Source organism: Rhinoraja longicauda, chromosome 5, assembly GCF_053455715.1.
Source record: "Rhinoraja longicauda isolate Sanriku21f chromosome 5, sRhiLon1.1, whole genome shotgun sequence".
In the NCBI taxonomy this organism is placed as follows: domain Eukaryota; kingdom Metazoa; phylum Chordata; class Chondrichthyes; order Rajiformes; family Arhynchobatidae; genus Rhinoraja; species Rhinoraja longicauda.
Window position 1 is genome coordinate 6,035,757 of NC_135957.1, and position 21,230 is coordinate 6,056,986.

The 21,230-nt window shown below is 45.6% G+C and overlaps 1 protein-coding gene across 1 annotated transcript in view; it reads right to left on the minus strand.

Moving 5' to 3' along the window:
- LOC144593363 (xanthine dehydrogenase/oxidase-like) overlaps nucleotides 1-21,230 on the minus strand; it is a 159,992-nt gene that overhangs the window by 138,445 nt on the left and 317 nt on the right. The window lies entirely within an intron of this gene.

Genomic DNA, 21,230 nt, shown 5'->3' on the forward strand with positions numbered 1-21,230 from the left:
GTGTGTTTATTCCTCCGAAGAATAAAAGACATAATACCGACTATCCTGCCCTTGAGATGCAAACGTCAACAGGTTATGGGCCCAGGAGGGATGGTGGAAGCCGATGGAACAGATTATGCTTCGACGGAGATGAAAAGAATTACGAATTATGGGAAACAAAGTTTTTAGGCCACCTGCGGCTACAAGGTTTAAAGTCAACAATTCTGAACGAGCCGGCTACCGACGAAGAAGACGACGAGGAAGACGAGAAAAACGAAAGAGCCTACGCCGAGCTGATACAAGTGCTAGACGACAAAAGTTTGTCGCTCATTATGAGAGAAGCGGCAGACGACGGGAGAAAAGCGTTGCAGCTACTGAGGAGCCATTACGCGGACACAGGGAAGCCGCGAGTGATCGGCCTCTACACCGAGCTGACGTCGCTGAAAAAGGCCATAAACGAAAGTGTAACAGGATACATTATTCGTGCAGAAACGGCGATTACAGCACTAAGAAAAGCAGGAGAGACTCTTAGTGACGGGCTGCTGATTGCCATAATTCTGAAAGGCTTGCCAGAGACATTTAAGCCATTTGCCATCCACATAACACAGGGTGATGAGAAGACAACTTTTGGTGAGTTTAAGACCAAGTTAAGAAGCTACGAGAGCACTGAAAAATTTAGCGGCCATATGAGTGACGACAACGTAATGAAAGCAAGAGGCTGGGTGAAAGAAAGGACTAAAGGCTCAGAGAAAACATTCACCTGCTACAACTGCGGTCAGACGGGACACAAAGCATGGGAATGCAGCGGAGAGCGCAGCGGTAAAGAACAGAGACAGTGGTGCAGTTTTTGCAAGAACCCCACTCATAAGGAGGCAAACTGCAGAAAGAAAAAGCGAGACAACGTGAAACAAGCATCCGACTCCAACGACCACACATTTGCATTCAAAATAAATGACTGCCAGGCAAGTGAAGAGACTCGTAAAGGGCTTATGGTCGACACGGGCGCAACGTCACACATAATCACAGACATTGAAAAGTTTAAGAACTTTGATGAGACTTTCCAGCCCGCCAAACACTTCATCGAGTTGGCTGACGGGACAAGGACGAGCGGTGTCGCACGGAGGAAAGGCGAAGCAGAGGTGTACCTGAGAGACAGCGAGGGCCGTCGTGTGAGGACGACGCTGAGAAAGGCGTTGTACATCCCATCATTCCCACAGGACATCTTCTCTGTCAAGGCAGCAACGACCACCGGAGCTTCAGTGATCTTTGGCCAAGGCAGCAACAAGCTCATCCACAAGAATGGTACCAAGTTCGACATTAAGGAGTACGACAGACTATACAATCTAAACACTGTAAGTCATAAAACTAATGACGGATGTCACGGGTGTTATGATATTCAAACATGGCACGAGATACTTGGTCACTGTAACTATGATGATGTATCACAGTTAGAGAGGGTAACAGAGGGCATGAAAATCAAAGGTAAAGTTGATAAGTCCAAACTCAACTGTGAGGTCTGTATAAAAGGCAAATTTGCACAGAGCAGGAACAGAGAGCCAGATGTAAGGGCTAAAGAAGCACTTGAGTTAGTGCATACTGATTTGGCTGGCCCTATAGAGCCAGAAGCAAAAGATGGATACAAATACATACAAACTTTCACAGATGACTACTCAGGAGCAGTGTTTGTTTACTTCTTGAAAACAAAACGTGACACTATAAAAGCTACAGAAAAGTTCATAGCAGACGTGGCCCCCTATGGAAAAATTAAGTGCATAAGATCTGATAATGGCACAGAGTTCACAGCAGCAGATTTCCAATCATTGCTCAGTAGAAATGCCATAAGACATGAAACCTCCGCACCTTACTCCCCTCATCAAAATGGGACAGCTGAGAGAAACTGGAGAACGCTATTTGAAATGGCAAGGTGCATGCTACTCGAGAGTAACCTACCGAAAGAATTGTGGACATATGCTGTAATGACTGCTGCAGTAATCCGCAACAGATGCTACAACAAACGTGTTGGTCAGACTCCACACTACATGGTGACAGGCAGAAAGCTTAATCTTTCAAAAATGAAGAAGTTTGGATCAGTCTGTTTCTCATACAAACAAGTCAAAAAGAAGTTAGACTCAAGATGTGAAAAAGGGATTTTTGTAGGTTATGACAAAAACAGCCCTGCATATTTAGTCTACTACCCAGAGACAGGGCGAGTTCTCAAAAACAGACTAGTGAAGTTCATAACAAAAAGTGTAACTGAAAGCCAAACTCAGACAGATATGGAGATGAGTGATGATGACCATCCTGGGAAGAGATTAACATCCCCCAGACCAAACGCAGAGGTGACTGATCAGAGTCCAGAAGTGACACTGAAGTCACACACGGATACTACTGAGAGTGAGAGCAACACTCAAACTGGACAGGGTGAAAATAGTCAGAGTACACGCTACCCTAAGAGAGAAAGGAAAAGCCCACAGTACTTACGAGACTATGAGTGTAAAGTAAAAGAGGATGACCAGATAAATGTAAATGTAGACTACTGCTACAGAGTGATGTATAATGTTCCACAAACCTTCAAAGAAGCTATGAGCTCATCAAAATCTGACATTTGGGCTAAAGCTATGAAGGAGGAAATCGAATCTCTCAAAGAAAATGACACATACACTCTAACCACAATACCACAGGGCAAAAATGCAGTGGGGGGGAAGTGGGTGTTTGCAGTAAAAGAATCTTCAGATAAGACTGAGACATACAAAGCCAGGTATGTTGCAAAGGGGTATAGTCAAGTAGTAGGAATAGATTACAAGGAGACGTTTTCCCCAACAGCTAACATGACATCAGTGCGCAGTCTGATGCAGCTAGCAGCTCAGTACGATTTGGAATTACACCAGATGGATGTGAAAACAGCTTATCTACATGCTCCAATTGATTGTGAGCTGTATATTGAACAACCTGAAGGATTTGAAGTGAAAACAGACACAGGTAAAAAGCTGGTCTGCAAACTTAACAAATCACTGTATGGACTGAAACAGTCAGGACGGAACTGGAACAAGATGCTGCATGATCATCTCAGTAAAAATGGTTTCGCACAAAATCCAGCAGATCACTGCGTGTACAGTAAAGAGACTGAAAATGGGCCTGTTATTTCGTGGAAATCCAAGAAACAGCAGACAGTAGCCTTATCCACATGTGAAGCCGAATATATGGCAATGGCGGCTACTACACAAGAGAGCTTGTATCTTGTGCAGCTATTGAAAGGAATGGACAAAGATTGCCAGTACGAGCCAGTGAAAATCTTTGAGGACAATCAAGGTGCGATTGCATTATCAAAGAACCCAGTGAACCGACAAAGATGCAAACATATCGACATTAGGTATCATTTCATTCGGTCTGCACTCAGTGATAAGAAAGTAATCATTGAGTATTGTCCAACAGCAGACATGGTTGCAGATATCTTAACTAAGCCTGCAACAAAGTTTAAAACTGAGAAATTCAGGGATTATATGTTTGGAGTGTAAAATCATAACAAAATTTTTTTTTGATGTGTAAAATGTGGTGATACAGAGAATGTGATCAGATTAAGTTATGTTGTATATGTTGTTAAATGTAATGCACAGCATAAGAGCAAGTGGGGGTGTTGGATGTTAAAATGTTAAAACTGTCACTTCCTGTGTACCAGATATAAAATGCATGTGAAAACAAAATAAAAGTCTTCACTTCCGGTTAGAGCAACACCGATGTATGAGAGCATGTGTGTTTATTCCTCCGAAGAATAAAAGACATAATACCGACTATCCTGCCCTTGAGATGCAAACGTCAACACTCTATGTTCTAGAAATCCCTGTAAAGTGTCTTTGAGTGCTTGAAAAGTGCTATATAAATGTAATGCATTATTATTATTATTATTATCAACTCCACGATGTTAGGCCGCAGTGCGGACGGATACATGATACAGAAAAAGTCGCATCTCCGTCGAGGAAAGAGATTAAAAAAATTCCCCCAACCCCCCCCCCCCCACCCTGCACATAAAACAAAACTAAACATACACTAAAACAGACATTTAACAACAGATTAAAAACAACAAAGAAATAAAAGGAAGAAACAGGCCGTTGGTGAGGCTGCCATTGTACGGGCGCCATCTGGTGGTTCTAGAGCCGTACGCAATGAAACTGACCCATTTAGTTCATCCAGTCCATTCCCACCCTCAAGCACTCATTTACATTGATTCTCGACCAACCCATGTCATCCTCATCAGCATCAACTCCGCAGGGATGTCTCCCTCCTCAGAGCAGATCGCGCCCGTTCCCCAGGGTAACACGAAGGAATTGCAAATGTCAGGGAGGTGTGAGTCACCGAGTGCAAAGCAAATGTAAACACCACGTTTGGTAGCGATTAGCTCGAAGGAAAAGGGAGCTTCTGGTCCAAGTGTAAAGGCAGCTCACAGAAAACCTCTGGAGAAGGAAGCAGAAAACTCAGGGGAGGATAAGTGGGTGGAATGAGCAAACACAACAATGGCAATTGGTGTTCAATGTGCAAGGTTTAGTTTAAAAACGCAGGAGTAACTCAGCGGGACAGGCAGCATCTCTGGAGAGAAGGAATGGGTGACGTTTCGGGTCGAGACCCTTCTTCAGACTGCTTAGTTTAGTTTCGTTGTTTTTTTCAGTTCAGTTTTTCGTTTAGCTTAGTTTAGATTAATTCAGTTTAGTTTAGTTTAGTTCAGTTTGATTCCTTTGGTTGATTGTTTAATTTACTTTAGTTTAGCTTATTGTCACCTGTACGGAGGTGCAGTGAAAAAATGTTTTTGTTGTGTGCTTGAGAGCCAGCGGAAAGACGACACATGATTACATGACTCTACATGATCAAGCCGTTCACAGTGTACTGATTCAGGATGAAGGGAATAACATTTAGTGCAAGATAAAGATGTACAGTGAACAGCTTTTGTTTGTGTGCTACCCAGTCAAAGAAGAGAATATACATTAATTTTGTGTAGTTTAGAGACACAGCATGGAAACAGGCCCTTCGGCCCACCAAGCCCGTGCCAACCAGCGATCCCCCCATACCAACACTATCCTACACACACCAGGGACAATTTATAATTTTACCAAGCCAATTAACCTACAAACCTGTACGTCGCTGAAGTGTGGACTACAATCAAGCTGTCCACACTCCACAGATAAAGGATAAAGGGTAGAACGTTTAGTGCTAAGATATAACATTGAAGTCCAACAAAGTCCTATTAAAGATAATTCAAAGGTCTCCAATGAGGCAGAGTGGAGGTCAGGACCACTCTCTCGTTGGTGAGCTAGTTCTCCAGCTGCTACATTAAAATTAGAGATGAGAGGATTATCTGAATGGTGAGGGCTTCTATTACTGTTGTGCAGCTCTGAGTATTACTGTGATGGATGTATAGAGAGATACAGCATGGAAACTGGCTCTTTGGCCCATCGAGTCCGTGCTAACCATCAGCCACCTAGTTTACCCACAAATCCCATCTTTCACTCTCCCCACATCCCTGTGAATCCACTACTCACTGATACTAGGGTAATTTATTGGAAACCTCACTAGCCTAGTATGTCAATGGCCAGCGTGGGCAAGATGGGCCGAAGAGCCTATTTCCATTCTACACAGTTCTTTGGCTCTACCGGGTACGATCCTGATCTGTATGGAGTTTGCACGTTCTCCCTGTGACTGTGTGGGTATTCTCCAGGTGCTCCGGTTTCATCCCACACACCGAAGACGTACAGGTTTGCAGGTTAATTGGCTTTGGTAAAAAGTGTAAATTGTCCCTGGTGTGTGTAGGGTTGTGCTGGTGCATGGGGGGGGATCGCTGGTCGGTGCAGACTCGGGGGGCAGTAGGGCATGTTTTCATGCTGTATCTGTAAGCTAAACTGAACTTTAGTCTACCTGGAGGATGGCCTGTGGAAAGTCAGTGGGCAGGATAGTCAGCAGAGTATTGATCTGTGCAACTTCAAGATGGTCATATTGAATGTTGGGGCAGACTCACTGACCCATTGAGTTCCTCCGGCATTTTGTTCCTTAAATCTTTGGAGTTGAATTGAAAGGGCACAGCATGGAAAGAGGCCACTCGGCCCACCGAGTCCATGTTGACAATCGATCACCCGTTCACACTGGTTCCATGTTATCCCACTTCCTCATCCACTCCCTACACACTGGGAGCAATTTACAGAGGGCCGATTAACCTACAAACCCGCACGTCGTTGGGATGTGGGTGGGAACCAGAGCACCCGGAGGAAACCCACGCGGTGACAGGGAGAAGGTGCAAACTCCACACACAGGCAGCGCCCGAGGTGGGGATCGAACCCGGGTCTCCGGTGCTGTGAGGCAGCGGCTCTACCAGCTGCCCCACTAGATTTGCTCGAGCTCCGCCCTAGATTTGCTCTATATATTTTTGGGGGGTTTGGAAAGTCAGCTGCTTTTTTCATCATCGTTTAATATTATTGCCCCGAGCAACTGAAAATGCAAACATGACAGTTATGAAGCAGGATAAAAGGAGGTGAATCAAAGCGTCGATCGTCAGATTGACCTGAAGCTGCTGAGATATAGTTGGAAGGTTCAGCGATCAGCGACTCAATGCTCAGACTGTGTTTAACTCTGTCTGCCCTCTTTGGGCTTCTCTTTACAGGAGCTGGAGCCAATGAAGATGTGGACAGGTTCTGCGTAGAAATTCAGCGTCTTCAGCCACTGTATAGTACCAGTTATAGGGTAGGTGCAGACAACGGCTCCCTCATTTATTTGACCAGTCACATCTTCCCATCTCCACCTCTTTCCGACTTCCACAGAAACCGTTCCCTCCATAACTCCCTGGTTAACTCATCCATTCCCACCCTAACCTCCCCCTCCCCAGGTACCTTCCCCTGCAGCCGCAGGAGATGCAACACCAGTCCCTATACCTCCTCCCTCGAATCTGTCGAGGGTTCCCGACAGTCCTTTCAGATGAGGCAGGGGTTCACTTGCACCTCCTCCAACCTCATCGACTGTATCCGTTGTTCAAGATGTGAACTCTTATACATTGGCGAGACCAAGTGCAGGCTCGGCGATCATTTCGAATGTCGATGCTTCACTTTAGTTGCCTAACCCACAAACACCCCCTCACACCTTTGCCTTGGGCTCTCTTTCCCACCTGAATGAGCACCCATTCTCCCACAATTATGCCCACCTTTCCCCTCCCCTCATCGCCTTTCACCTGCATCAATCCCCTTCACTCGTTATCTCCTCATCTCACCGTCTTTTGTCATTCCATAGAGTCATACAGTTATGGAGTGATGCACTGTGGAAACATGCCCTTCAGCCCACCTTGCCCAAACTGGCCAACATGTATCAGCTACACTAGTCCCACTGCCTGCGTTTGGTCCATATCCCTCCAAAGTTGTCCTATCCATGTACCTGTCTAACTGTTTCTTAAACGATGGGATAGTCCCAGCCTCAACTACCTCCTCTGGCAGCTTGTTCCATACACCCACCACCCATTTTGTGAAAAAGTTACCCCTCAGATTCCTATTACATCTTTCCCCCCACACCTTAAACCTATGTCCTCTGGTTCTCGATTCCCCTACTCTGGGCAAGAGACTCTGTGCATCTACCCGATCTATTCCTCTCATGCCTGGCCTGTATCAAATCATCTGCCAATTAAATCCCCTCCCCACTAAACTGTATTCACTGATCCTTTTAATTAAAGACACAAAGAGCTGAAGTAACTCAGTGAGTCAGACAGGATGGCTGGAGGACATGGATTCAGGTTGGGACTCTTCTTCAGACCAATTGTAGTCGGAGCAAGAAAGCTGGAAGAGAGGTGGGGGGGGGGGGGGGACTAGACAATGCCTAACGAGTGATAGGTGGATACAGTTTGGCAGATGGGTGGGCACGGGTCAGAGATGGGGAGATGTATTCAAGAGAGAGATCTAGCTCAGGGCTAATGGAATCAGGGGATATGGGGAGAAAGCAGGAACGGGGTACTGATTTTGGATGATCTCAAAGGGCCGAATGGCCTACTCCTGCACTGATTTTCTATGTCTCTACGTTTGACAAAAAGGTATGAGATAAGATAAAGAGGGAGGAAGCATGAAAGGTGACGTCAGAGGAAGGGATATAGGTGGTAGGGGGTGGGGTGAGGGTAAGAGTACACCCCTCACCACTCTTCCAGGTTTCACCCCACTACTACATAGAAACATAGAAAATAGGTGCAGGAGTAGGCCATTCGGCCCTTCGAGCCTGTACGCACCGCCATTCAATATGATCATGGCTGATCATCCATCTCAGTAACCCGTACCTGCCTTCTCTCCATACCCCCTGATCCCTTTAGCCACAAGGGCCACATCTAACTCCCTCTTAAATATAGCCAATGAACTGGCCTCAACTACCTTCTGTGGCAGAGAATTCCACAGACTCACCACTCTCTGTGTGAAGAAATGTTTTCTCATCTCGGTCCTAAAAGACTTCCCCCTTATCCTTAAGCTGTGACCCCTGGTTCTGGACTTCCCCATCATCGGGAACAATCTTCCTGCATCTAGCCTGTCCAACCCCTTAAGAATGTTATATGTTTCTATAAGATCCCTCCTCAGTCTTCTAAATTCCAGCGAGTACAAGCCGAGTCTATCCAGTCTTTCTTCATATGAAAGTCCTGCCATCCCAGGGATCAATCTGGTGAACCTTCTCTGTACTCCCTCTATGGCAAGAATGTCTTTCCCCAGATTAGGAGACCAAAACTGTACACAATACTCCAGCATCTGCAGTTCCTTGTGCCCACCAGAATAATGACTGGTAATACCGATGTGATTCTCACTGTACCATTGGACATAACCTTCCAAGATCTTCCTCAGGCAAAAGGAGCAATGTGGCTGCTCTAAAGAATTGAAGTCCTTCATTTGGGCTGTGGGTTTTGTTAGCTATTGCACACTCTAAGTGGAGAGAGGTCAGGCGAAGGATTTCAAGCGTTATCTGAGGAATGTTTCCTTGGAAAATTACAACAAAAAGTAATCACATTTGGCAAACACTGAAATGTAATTCAGCCACTTTGTAATCTGGAGGGTTATCGCAGAGGGAGTGGTTAGGGAGAGCGAGAGTGGAGCAGAAAGGGCAAGAGAGACACGGTGACAGATGGATAGTCCTACAGCGGTTGGGGGCGGTTGAATCTCCCGTGATCCCGGCGGTCATGCTTCTACGGCCTGGAGCTCCCGAGGTTGATCCCAAACCAGGGACCGCCAGCTCCACGATGTTAAAGTCCCGCAGGCTCCCACGGTTGGAGTTCCAAGGTCTATTCCCAACAGGGATGGCCAACCTCATGATGTTAAGTCCTGCAGGCTCTACGGTGGAGCTCCCGAAGTTGGTCTCCAGCAGAGACCGCCAGCTCCATAATGTTAGGCCGCAGTTCCCCCCCCCCCCCCCACCACATAAAACATCCACTCCATCTACACTTCCCACTGGCTCGGGAAAGCAGCCAGCATAATGAAAGACGTCCCCCCCCGGCAGAAGGTACAGAAGCTTGAAAGCGCGCACCACCAGACTCAGGGACAGCTTCTTCCCCTCTGTTATCAGGCTTCTGAATGGTCCTTCCATAAGCTAGGGCACTGTCCCATTCACCTCTACCCCATTGCGGACATTGGACTTTTGTCTCTGGAACTGGTGCGCGACAATGCTGAGAACTATATTCTGCACTCTGTATCTTCCCCTTTGCTCCACCTATTGTACTTGAGTTTGAACTGATTGTATCTATGTATGGTATATCTGGTCTGTTTGGATAGCACGCAGAACAAAGCTTTTCACTGTACCTCACTGACGATGATAAACCTAAAGCTAAACTTAAATCTAAACCTTGATTCATCAGATTTAGATTTTCTTTTAGAGATACAGCGCGGAAACAGGCCCTTCGGCCCACCGAGTCCGCGCCGCCCAGCGATCCCCGCACATTAACACTATCCTACACACACTAGGGACAATTTTTACATCTATATCAAGCCACTTAACCTACATACCTGTACGTCTTTGGAGTGTGGGAGGAAACCGAAGATCTCGGAGAAAACCCACGCAGGTCACGAGGAGAACGTACAAACTCCGTACAGACGGCGCCCGTTGTCAGGATCGAACCTGAGTCTCCGGCGCTGCATTCGCTGTAAGGCAGCAACTCTACCGCTGCGCCCGTTCTGCGCCACAATGCTATTGATGATGTTATATAAAAGGTGCCTTTGTTAAACAACAGCCGGAGTAGTTCCTATCGCTGGGCCTTTGGCGATTCAAGGATTCTTGGTGAATGGAAAACTACAAACCAAATTTAAAGTGTCTCTTTTGATACCTTTCTTCATCGTCTTCCCACCTGAGCCGACTGATCCCGCAGTTACAATCCAACAGGACCCACCCCTTTCTTATTTCACGCGGTAAGTACATTTGGTCATTAGCACTCAACATACTTTAGAGACACAGCATGCAAAGAGGCCCTTCAGCCCATCAAGTCCACGCCAACCAGCGATCCCCGCACACTAACACCATCCTACACACACTAGGGACAATTTACAATTATTCCAAAGCCAATTAACCTACAAACCTGTACGTCTTTGGAGTGTGGGAGGAAACCAGAGATCCCGGAGAAAACCCACGTAGGTCACGGGGAGAACGTACAAACTCCGTACAGACAGCACCCATAGTCAGGATCGAACCTGGGTCTCTGGCTCTGTAAGGCAGCAACTCTACCGCTGCGCCACCGTGCCACACTAAAATGATGGTGTACAATGTTTGGACTGAACCTCAGTTTTACTGTGAAAACACAAAGTGCTTGTGCTATAACACCAGGATATGCGCTCAACCAAGAAAACCAAGCCAAAGGCAAAGTGGTATCTAAACTACCTGCACACACTTTTGCTGTAGGACATTAACTAACTCCATATTCAGTAATAGGCTATCTACATGTTCACAAAACACACAAAGTAAATGTTTAACCTTCCTGGCGACTTCTTGGTAGAGCCGTTGCCTCACAATGCCAGAGACCCGGGTTCAATCCTGACCTCGGGTGTGGAGTTTGCACGTTCTCCCTGAGACCGCCTGGGTTTCCTCCGGGTGCTCCAGTTTCCCCCCCCCCACATCCCAAAGACGTGTGGGTTTGTAGGTTATTGTGTTCAGTTCTGGACACCATGTTATGGGAAGGGGGTTGTCAAGCTGGAAAGGGTACAGAGAAGATTTACGAGGATGTTGCCAGGCCTTAAGTGTCTGAGCTACAGGGCGAGGTTGAGTAGGCTGGGACTCTATTCCTTGGAGCGCAGGAGGATGAAGGGTGATCTTATTGAGGTGTATAAAATCGTGAGAGGAATAAATCGGGTAGATCTTGCCCAGAGTAGGTAAATCGAGAACCAGAGGACATAGTTTTAAGGTGAAGGGGAAAAGATTTAATAGGAATCCGAGGGGCAATTTTTTCACACAAAGGGTGGTGGGTGCATGGAACAAGCTGCCAGAGGAGGTATTTGAGGCAGGGACTATCCCAACATTTAAGAAACAGTCGGACAGGTACATGGATAGGACAGCTTTAGAGGAATATGGCCCAAACGCAGGCGGGTGGGACTAGGGTAGCTGGGACATGTTGGCCGATGTGGGCCAACATGTCTTTAAACTAAGTTAAATGTACTCATTATCACACTATAGAAGTCCACTTTCATCCCATCAGTCTGAATCCTGCTGGAGTTAGTTTGACGTTTCTCAATGCTGCTTCCCTGCTGATGTGGCTGGCAGTTCACTCTCCTTGAGCAGTGTAATATCGTGCTCCCCACAAAACTCTCAGCCTCCTCAATGGACGGACACTCATTGAAACCTATTCAATAGTGAAAGGCCTGGATAGAGTGGATGTGGAGAGGATGTTTCCACTAGTGGGAGAGTCTAGGACCAGAGGGCACAGCCTCAGAATTAAAGGGCACAGCCTCAGAATTAAAGGGCACGGCCTCAGATTTAAAGGGCACAGCCTCAGAATAAAAGGCCATAGTCTCAGAAAGAAAGGAGACGAGGAGGAATTTCTTTAGCCAGAGGGTGGTGAATCTGTGGAATTCATTGCCATGGACAGCTGAGGAGGCCAAGTCAGTGGATATTTTTAAGGCAGAGATTCTTGACTAGTAAGGGTGCCAAAGGTTATGGGGAGAAGGCGGGAGAATGGGCTCGAGGGGGAAAGATAGCGCAGCCATGACTGAATGGCGGAGTAGACTAGATGGGACGAATGGCCTAACACAGCAGCACCACACCAAGCAACCTTTGCCAGATACTGATAAATATCTAGCAGGAAACATAGAAACATAGAAAATAGGTGCAGGAGTAGGCCATTCAGCCCTTTGGGCCAACACCATCATTCAATATGATCACGGCTGATCATCCAAAATCAGTACCCCGTTCCTATTTTCTCCCCATATTCCTTGATTCCTTTAGCCTTAAGAGCTAAATCTAACTCCCTCTTGAAAACATCCAGTGAATTGACCTCCACTGCCCTCTGTGGCAGAGAATGCCACAGATTCACAACTCTCTGGGTGCAAAGGTATTTCATCATCTCAGTCCTAAATGGCCCAACCCCTTATTCTTAAGGAGCAAATGTAGTTATCACTCTTTGATAAACACCAACATCAAAGACCCACCAAATAACTCCATGAACCAACCTTCATCTCGCAGCCTAACATCGACGGCAATGTAACTGCAGGGCAGACATGTCTGATAACGTTACTCGATTATTTTGCAGAACTTTCAACGAGAAAATTGACAGTCAGGACTGTGAACAACTGGTCAAGCAATTTATGCAACGATTGGAGAGAGACGGCCATGACATTGACAGCGAGACATTTTACATTGCCTGGTATAGCAAACTTGGCCTGATGCAGCTCCTCATTGAGAACAAGTCAAGCTATTGACTTGTGAAGGGTTACGTGACGTGAAATGTTATGTGCGAAGTTCTTGTTTTCTATGTTGCAATAACGGTGTCCCAGCCTGAGGAGTAGTAACACCCTGTAGCTGTGTGGTATCATATAGCAATTAAATACCCACAGGATGCTTTACATGTGTTGCATTTAACTCTGAGTATTGAAAGGCAACAACGTCAAAAGGCGCCAAGGCAGTGGATATATTTAAGGCAGAGATATAGATTATTGATTAGTACAGGTGTCAGGGGTTATGGGGAGGGGGCAGGAGAATGGGGTTAGGAGGGAGAGAAGGATCACCCATGATTGAATGGCGGAGTAGACTTGATGGGTTGAATGGCCTCATTCTTCTCCTATCGTTTATGACCTTATAACCTTATGAACTCTACTTATGCATCACTGTGCCGCCCGACGACTTCAGTTACGAGGAGAATTTGATAGGCTGGGCTTGTTGTCACAGCTTCAGTTGGGGGTTACGTGATAGAGGTGTTTCAGATTCAGTTTCAGTTTCAGTTTAGTTTAGTTTATGGCCACGGGTACCAAGGTACAATGAAAGGCTTTTGCTGCGTGCAAACCAGTCAGCAGAAAGACCATACATGATTACAATCGATCCATTTACAGTGTAGAGACACATGATAAGGGAATGAGCAGGAGATAAGGGAATAACGTTTAGTGCAAGGTAAAGCCAGTAAATGCCGATCAAGGATAGTCCGAAGGTCACCAGAGAGGTAGATAGTAGTTCAGCACTGCTCTCTGGTTGTGGTGGGATGGTGCAGTTGCCTGATAACAGCTGGGAAGAAACTGCCCCTGAATCTGGAGGTGTGCATTTTCACACTTCTGTACCTTTTGCCTGATGGGAGTGGGGGGAAGAGGGAGTGGCAGAGGGAGCAGAGACACTCAGAACCTTTTTTCCATGTGAAGGACATCAAAAACTATAGGCCGTAGGCTTAAGGAGGTGGAGGGGGAGGGGAATGTACAGCATTGTTTTGCCATGGGTACGTATGGCCTCAGGTCTCCTGGCTGGGAAAGGAGTGCTGAATATATCTGCCGGGGGACCAGGCCACATCCCTATGGGAGTGGGACAGGGGGGGGGGGGGGGGGGTCTCCATCCCTCAACTCCTCCCTCTGTGGATGCCACCCCATGGGTATCGCGACTGACCATCTGTAGGGTGTCAGGGGGAGGGTTGAGAGAAGGCCTCCACCCCTCTTTCAGGGTAATGTTGGTTCCTTTCTCCCCAGACTCGCTCGTCCTCCCCCCGACAGTGATCTTTCCACAAAGTACAGAGGGCGGGAGTGGGCATTCCATCCAACCCCTCCCTGGGGATCCCAGCCCCCGACAAAGCCATCAGCATCACCTTATGGCTGAAACGGGGACTGAGGCAGAATGCCCTCCAGCCCCCACTTCTACCCAGTTCTCTCTAACGCACCCAGGTTAAAACGGATGGCCTGTTTTGGGTGCAGTACAAAGATAAGGAAGAAAACACATCAGCGCCTCGTCTTTGAAGTTTAAAGTGGTTTGGTCATCGAATACTCAACCAAAACTCTGCAGATGCACTGTAGAGAGTATGTTGACTGGATGCATTATGGCCTATTATGGCAAATTCAATGCACATAATCGCAAGAGGCTACAGAGAATGGTGGACTATGCTGATTATTCTATATTTATTTGCGCCGGTAAAGCTTTTCACTGTACCTCAGAACACGAGACAATAAACTAAAATAAACCAAACTAAAGCTGCAGCAAGTAAGAATTTCAATGTTCCATTGCCAGTCCATATGGCAATTAAACTCTCTTCATTCTTGACCTCTCTTGACTGTTGAGATACAGGATGTAAACTGCCAGTCTTTGGGTCCTTGGTGAGACCACACCTGGAGTATTGAGCACATAGACACAACAAGATGGAGCAACTCAGCGGGTCAGACAGCATCTCTGGAGAAAAGGAATAGGTGACGTTTTTGGTCGAGACCCTTCTTCAGACTGAGATTCAGGGGAAAGGGAAATGAGAAATATAGATGATGTAGAGATGTAGAACAAATGAATGAAAGATATGCAAAAAAGTAATGATGATAAAGGAAACGGGCCGTTGATAGCTGTGGGCTAGATGAAAACAATAGACAATAGACAATAGACAACAGGTGCAGGAGTAGGTCATTCGGCCCTTCGAGCCAGCACCGCCATTCAATGTGATCATGGCTGATCATTCTCAATCAGTACCCCATTCCTCCCTTCTCCCCATACCCCCTGACTCCGCTATCCTTAAGAGCTCTATCTAGCTCTCTCTTGAAAGCATTCAGAGAATTGGCCTCCACTGCCTTCTGAGGCAGAGAATTCCACAGATTTACAACTCTCTGACTGAATTTTGTTTTCCTCTTCTCCGTTCTAAATGGCCTACCCCTTATTCTTAAACTGTGGCCCCTGGTTCTGGACTCCCCCAACATTGGGAACATGTTTCCTGCATCTAACATGTCCAACCCCTTAATAATCTTATATGTTTCAATAAGATCCCCTCTCATCCTTCTAAATTCCAGTGTATACAAGCCTAGTCGCTCCAGTCATTCAACATACAACAGTCCCGCCATTAATCTAGTTAATCTACGCTGCACGCCCTTAATAGCAAGAATATCCTTCCTCAAATTTGGAGACCAAAACTGCACACAGTACTCCAGGTGCGGTGTCACTAGGGCCCTGTACAACTGTAGAAGGACCTCTTTGCTCCTGTACTCAACTCCTCTTGTTATGAAGGCCAACATTCCATTGGCTTTCTTCACTGCCTGCTGTACCTGCATGCTTCCTTTCAGTGACTGATGCACTAGGACACCCAGATCTCGCTGTGCGTCCCCTTTTCCTAACTTGACACCATTCAGACAATAATCTGCCTTCCTATTCGTACCACCAAAGTGGATAACCTCACACTTATCCACATTAAACTGCATCTGCCATGCATCTGCCCACTCACACAACCTGTCCAAGTCACCCTGCAACCTCATAGCATCTTCCTCACAGTTCACACTGCCACACAGCTTTGTGTCATCTGCAAATTTGCTAATGTTACTTTTAATCCCTTCATTAATGTATATTGTAAATAGCTGCAGTCCCAGCACCGAGCCTTGCGGTATCCCACTAGTCACTGCCTGCCATTCTGAAAGGGACCCATTTATCCCCACTCTTTGCTTTCTGTCTGTCAGCCAATTTTTTATCCATGTCAGTACCCTACCTCCAATACCATGTGCTCTGATTTTGCCCACTAATCTCCTATGTGGGACCTTGTCGAAGGCTTTCTGAAAGTCAAGGTACACCACATCCACCGGCTCTCGCCTGTCCATTTTCCTAGTTACATCCTCAAAAAATTCCAGAAGATTTGGAAAACCCCATCTGATCTCCCAAATAAGCCGGGTAGGCAGATGCAGAGGGGGTGGTTCTGGGATGCCAGAATGCACTGCTGAGCCTACTGGAGACGCCGTGGGTCCAATCAGCAAAACGTCAATGAAAGTAGGTGCCCACTTGATAACCTCAATGACGTGTCTGCCTAGCCTTTCTCAACATCGGAGGAGCATAGGTGAGTGCATAAGCCTCCCATCACCACCGGGAACAAGTACACATTTGGCACTTTGGATTTCTAACATCTTGTCCTGTGTATTTGGAAACTCAAAAAATTCCAGAAGATTAGTCAAGCATGATTTCACCTTCGTAAATCCATGCTGACTCGGAACGATGCTGTTACTGCTATCCAAATGCTCCGTAATTTCGTCTTTTATAATTGACTCCAGCATCTTCCCCACCACTGATGTCAGACTAACTGGTCTATAATTTCCTGTTTTCTCTCTCCCTCCTTTCTCAAAAAGTGGGATAACATTAACTACCCTCCAATCCACAGGAACTGATCCTGAATCTATAGAACATTGGAAAATGATCACCAATGCGTCCATGATTTCTAGAGCCACCTCCTTAAGTACCCTGGGATGCAGACCATCAGGCCCTGGGGATTTATCAGCCTTCAGTCCCATCAGTCTACCCAACACCATTTCCTGCCTAATGTGAATTTCCTTCAGTTCCTCCGTCACCCTAGGATCTCTGGCCTCTAGAACATCTGGGAGATTGTTTGTATCTTCCTTAGTGAAGACAGATCAAAGTACCGGTTCAACACATTTGCCATTTCCTTGTTCCGCATAATAAATTTCCCTGCTTCTGTCTTCAAGGGACCCACATTTGCCATAACTATGTTTTTCCCCTTCACATACCTAAAGAAGCTTTTATTATCCTCCTTTATATTCTTGGCTAGCTTACCTTCGTACCTCATCTTTTCTCCCTGTATTTAGTTATCTTCTGTTGCTCTTTAAAGGAGTCCTAATTCTCTGGCTTCCCACTCTTCTTTGCTATGTTATACTTCTTCTCTTTTATTTTTATGCTGTCCTTGACTTCCCTTGTCAGCCACGGACGCCTCTTACTCCCCTTAGAATCTTTCCTCCTCTTTGGGATGAATTGATCCTGCAACTTCTGCATTATTCCTAGGAATACCTGCCATTGCTGTTCCACTTGGTGACCTTAACCCTCTGTGACTTGGTGACATTAACTCTGTGTGTGCTGATTCCATGAATGTCTGAACAATTGTATCAGGAAGTTGAGCATGGAAAGACCGATTATATTTAAGAGCCTGTCCCACTCAGGCATTTTTTAGGCGACTGCCGGCGACTGTCAAAGTCGTAGCAGATCGCCAAAATTTTCTTTTACCCTACGACAATGACTGAGTCAGGTCGTCCAGAACGCATGTGACAACCAAAGATAGACACAAAGAGCTGGAGTAACTCAGCGGGCCAGGCAGCGTGTCAGGAGAGAAGGAATGGGTGACGTTTCTTGGTCTGAAGTACTGTGTGTCGACCCCAAAATGTCACCCATTCATTCTCCCCAGAGATGTGATTAGCTGCCGGTGTACATTTCACCACTTCTACAGGGAGGTTTGATAGTGCAAAGTTATTTAAGAACTTCTTTGAAACTCTTCATATGTCTAGTTTCCCTCTCCCCTGACTCTCAGTTTGAAGAAGGGTCCCGACCGAAATTCACATATTCCATCTTCAGTGTAAACCAGCATCTGCAGTTCCTTCTTCCACACGTTTTTTTAAAAAAACTTGCTTTGAATATTTTACTTTGTAGCATTTGCTAGTTTCGCATTTTATTTAAACCTCCCCATTGGATTCAGGGTGAAGGTTTCCCGTCAGTAACACACACCAGATTCACCAGTCAGGCTCCTCTCTGGAACTACTGTTAACCGCTCAAGGTGCTAAATTCACAAAGTTTAACTTCTGGCTGGAAGCTTGAGTTTTAATTACGTTGAAAAAAAAATCTCTTAATAGTCTTCTTGCCTTTTAAAAAAAATTATAATTGCAGGTCAAGCTCAAATTGTTAAACTTTTATTTAGCGCGCAACTTTGAACCGCCATCTGTTCGTTCAAAACTGTTGCTTTTGGTTTAGTTTAATATGCATAGTTTTACGGCCCTACTTAAATAAATGGATGGCAGCTCAGCCAGAACGGGTTATTACAGATGTAAGTTCAGGCGTAAAGAGCCCCTTGGTTGAAATTACACCGTCTTCGGAAACATCGCGAAATTCCCACGCTTACATGACCGTCAAACTGTCGATTCCAATCTACCTGTCAAATGTCCTGATGGTAAATAAATTGGTTAAACACAAGTATTTTATGGTATCTTCAAATGACTTGAATTAATTTAATATTACGTGCTTCTAAATGCACCTGCGCCAACCTAGCAAACCTGGGGACAGCGCGCGACAGCGCCCGCAATAAGCAACGATACCTGGCGACAAGCCAGCTGTCGCCGAGAAATTTCTATCTGGAAAATCTTTCAGCGATGTTAGGTCCAGACCTAACGAACTCACTCATCGGAGTTCTCATCAGATTCAGAGAAGAGCCGGTGGCTTTGATGGCAGATATCAAGGCAATGTTTCATCAGGTCAAGGTATCGGAAAACCATGTCGACTACACGCGATTCCTATGGTGGCCGGATGGCGATGCACAACAAGATCTCATTGAATGCCGGATGAAGGTACATCTCTTTCGAGCAATGTCATCACCAAGTTGGGCAAACTTCGCATTGAAGAAAACCGCCGAGGACAATAAAGCTCACTTTCCAGAAGAAGTGACAAACACAGTAAAGAGCAATTTCTATGTGGACGATTGTTTAAAATCCATGCCTACGGAATATGAAGCAATCCAAATGGTAAAACATCTGACTTCCCTCTGCAACAAGGGAGGATTCATGCTATCGAAATGGATTAGCAGCAGCCGTGCTGTATTGGGAACCATTCCACTGGTTAACAGAGCCAAGGAGAGCCGGGAATTGGATTTGGACAGACAATCTGCCAATGGAGAGAGCACTGGGATTGCACTGGTGCAGATGTGAAACAGATGTGTTCAAGTTCAGAATTTTGATTCAGGAGCGACCATGTACAAGACGGGGCATTCTGTCTGTGATTGTTTACGACCCTTTGGGATTTCTTGCACTATTTACACTACCAGCCAAGTTAATTTTGCAGGATCTCTGTAAGAAGAAACTTGGATGGGATGAGAGTATAACGCAAATTTTCTCTCAGCGATGGACAGAGTGGTTAGAAGATCTCAACAAGATCTCGGAGTTCAGAGTGGACCGGTGTATGAAGCCTACAAACATTTGGTCGAATCAAATATCCACAGCTGCAACACTTTTCTGACGCAAGTGAAAGTGGTTACGGTACTGTTTCATATCTAAGACTGGAAAATGATAACAATTAAGTATTTGTTGCATTCTTAATGGGAAAGGCCAGAGTGGCACCATTGAAGCAAATGACGATTCCCAGAATGGAGCTTACAGCCGCAGTCTTAGCTGTCAGAATTGACATATTGCTGCAAAAAGAACTGCAGCTTAAGCTGGAGCAATCTACTTTCTGGACTGATGGCATGACAGCGCTTAAGTACATCAACAATGAAAACAAACGCTTCCTAACATTTGTAGCAAACAAGATCTCTTTTGTAAGGGATGCTACTAATGTATCACAGTGGAAATATGTTAATACCAAGGAAAATCCAGTGGATGAAGCCTCTAGAGGATTAACAGCAGACCGCTTCTTAAGCAATACGAGATGGATCATTGGGCCAAAGTTTCTCTGTAAACCAGACCGAGAATGGCCAAAGTTTAACCTGGAAACTGACATCTCTGCTAATGATCCGGAGATCAAGCAAGACATCTTAGTGAACGCCATTATCAAGGACCCGTTGGATTCAACAAACTATTTAATTACCCATTTCTCATCATGGAATAAGTTGAAGACTGTGGTAGCTTGGTTTCTTAAAGTAAAGACAATGCTTTTGCAATAAGAGAAAGGAACTCAGGCTGCTATGAGTAGCCTTGAAACGGATCCTGGCAAGCTGAAAGATAATGTTGACAACGAAATGCAAGTCTTTAAGGCATCATACCAAGGACAGTGTTTATGTCCTGATGACCTTTTTAAGGCAGAAAATGCAGTTATCTCTTTCTGTCAAAGACAAGGATACAAGGAAGAGCTATGAACATTAGAAGATGGTGAGCATTATGTGAAAAGAAGTAGTCATTTGTACAGGCTTCACCCGATACTGGATAAAGGACTTCTGGGAGTAGGTGGTTGCCTGAATAAACTAGCGATGCCTGATGAAGCTAAGCATCCTATTATTCTCTAGAAGAACTATCTTATTTCAACATCGCTGTTACGACATATTCATGAACAGATTGGACATAGAGGAAGAAATTATATGCTGTCGAAACTTCGTAAAACATATTGGATTATCAAAGCTAACTCCTGAAGAAGTCTGAATGCCAACTAATCGTGCATATTACATTTGTTTTTGAAATATGTTACGTTTTTATAGCTCCTTTTAATGTCTATTGATAATTGCTTACACTGGAATTTAGAAGGATAAGAGGGGATCTTATCGAAACATATAAGATTATTAAGGGATTGGACACGTTAGAGGCAGGAAACATGTTCCCAATGTTGGGGGAGTCCCGAACCAGGGGCCACAGTTTAAGAATAAGGGGTAGGCCATTTAGAACTGAGATGAGAAAAAACTTTTTCAGTCAGAGAGTTGTGAATCTGTGGAATTCTCTGCCTCAGAAGGCAGTGGAGGCCAATTCTCTGAATACATTCAAGGGAGAGCTAGATAGAGCTCTTAAGGATAGCGGAGTCAGGGGAGAAGGCAGGAACGGGGTACTGATTGAGAATGATCAGCCATGATCACATTGAATGGCGGTACTGGCTCGAAGGGCCGAATGGCCTCCTCCTGCAGCTGTTGTCTATTGTCTATTGTCTTCTTGTAACAGTTCAGGAAACAACAAACCAGG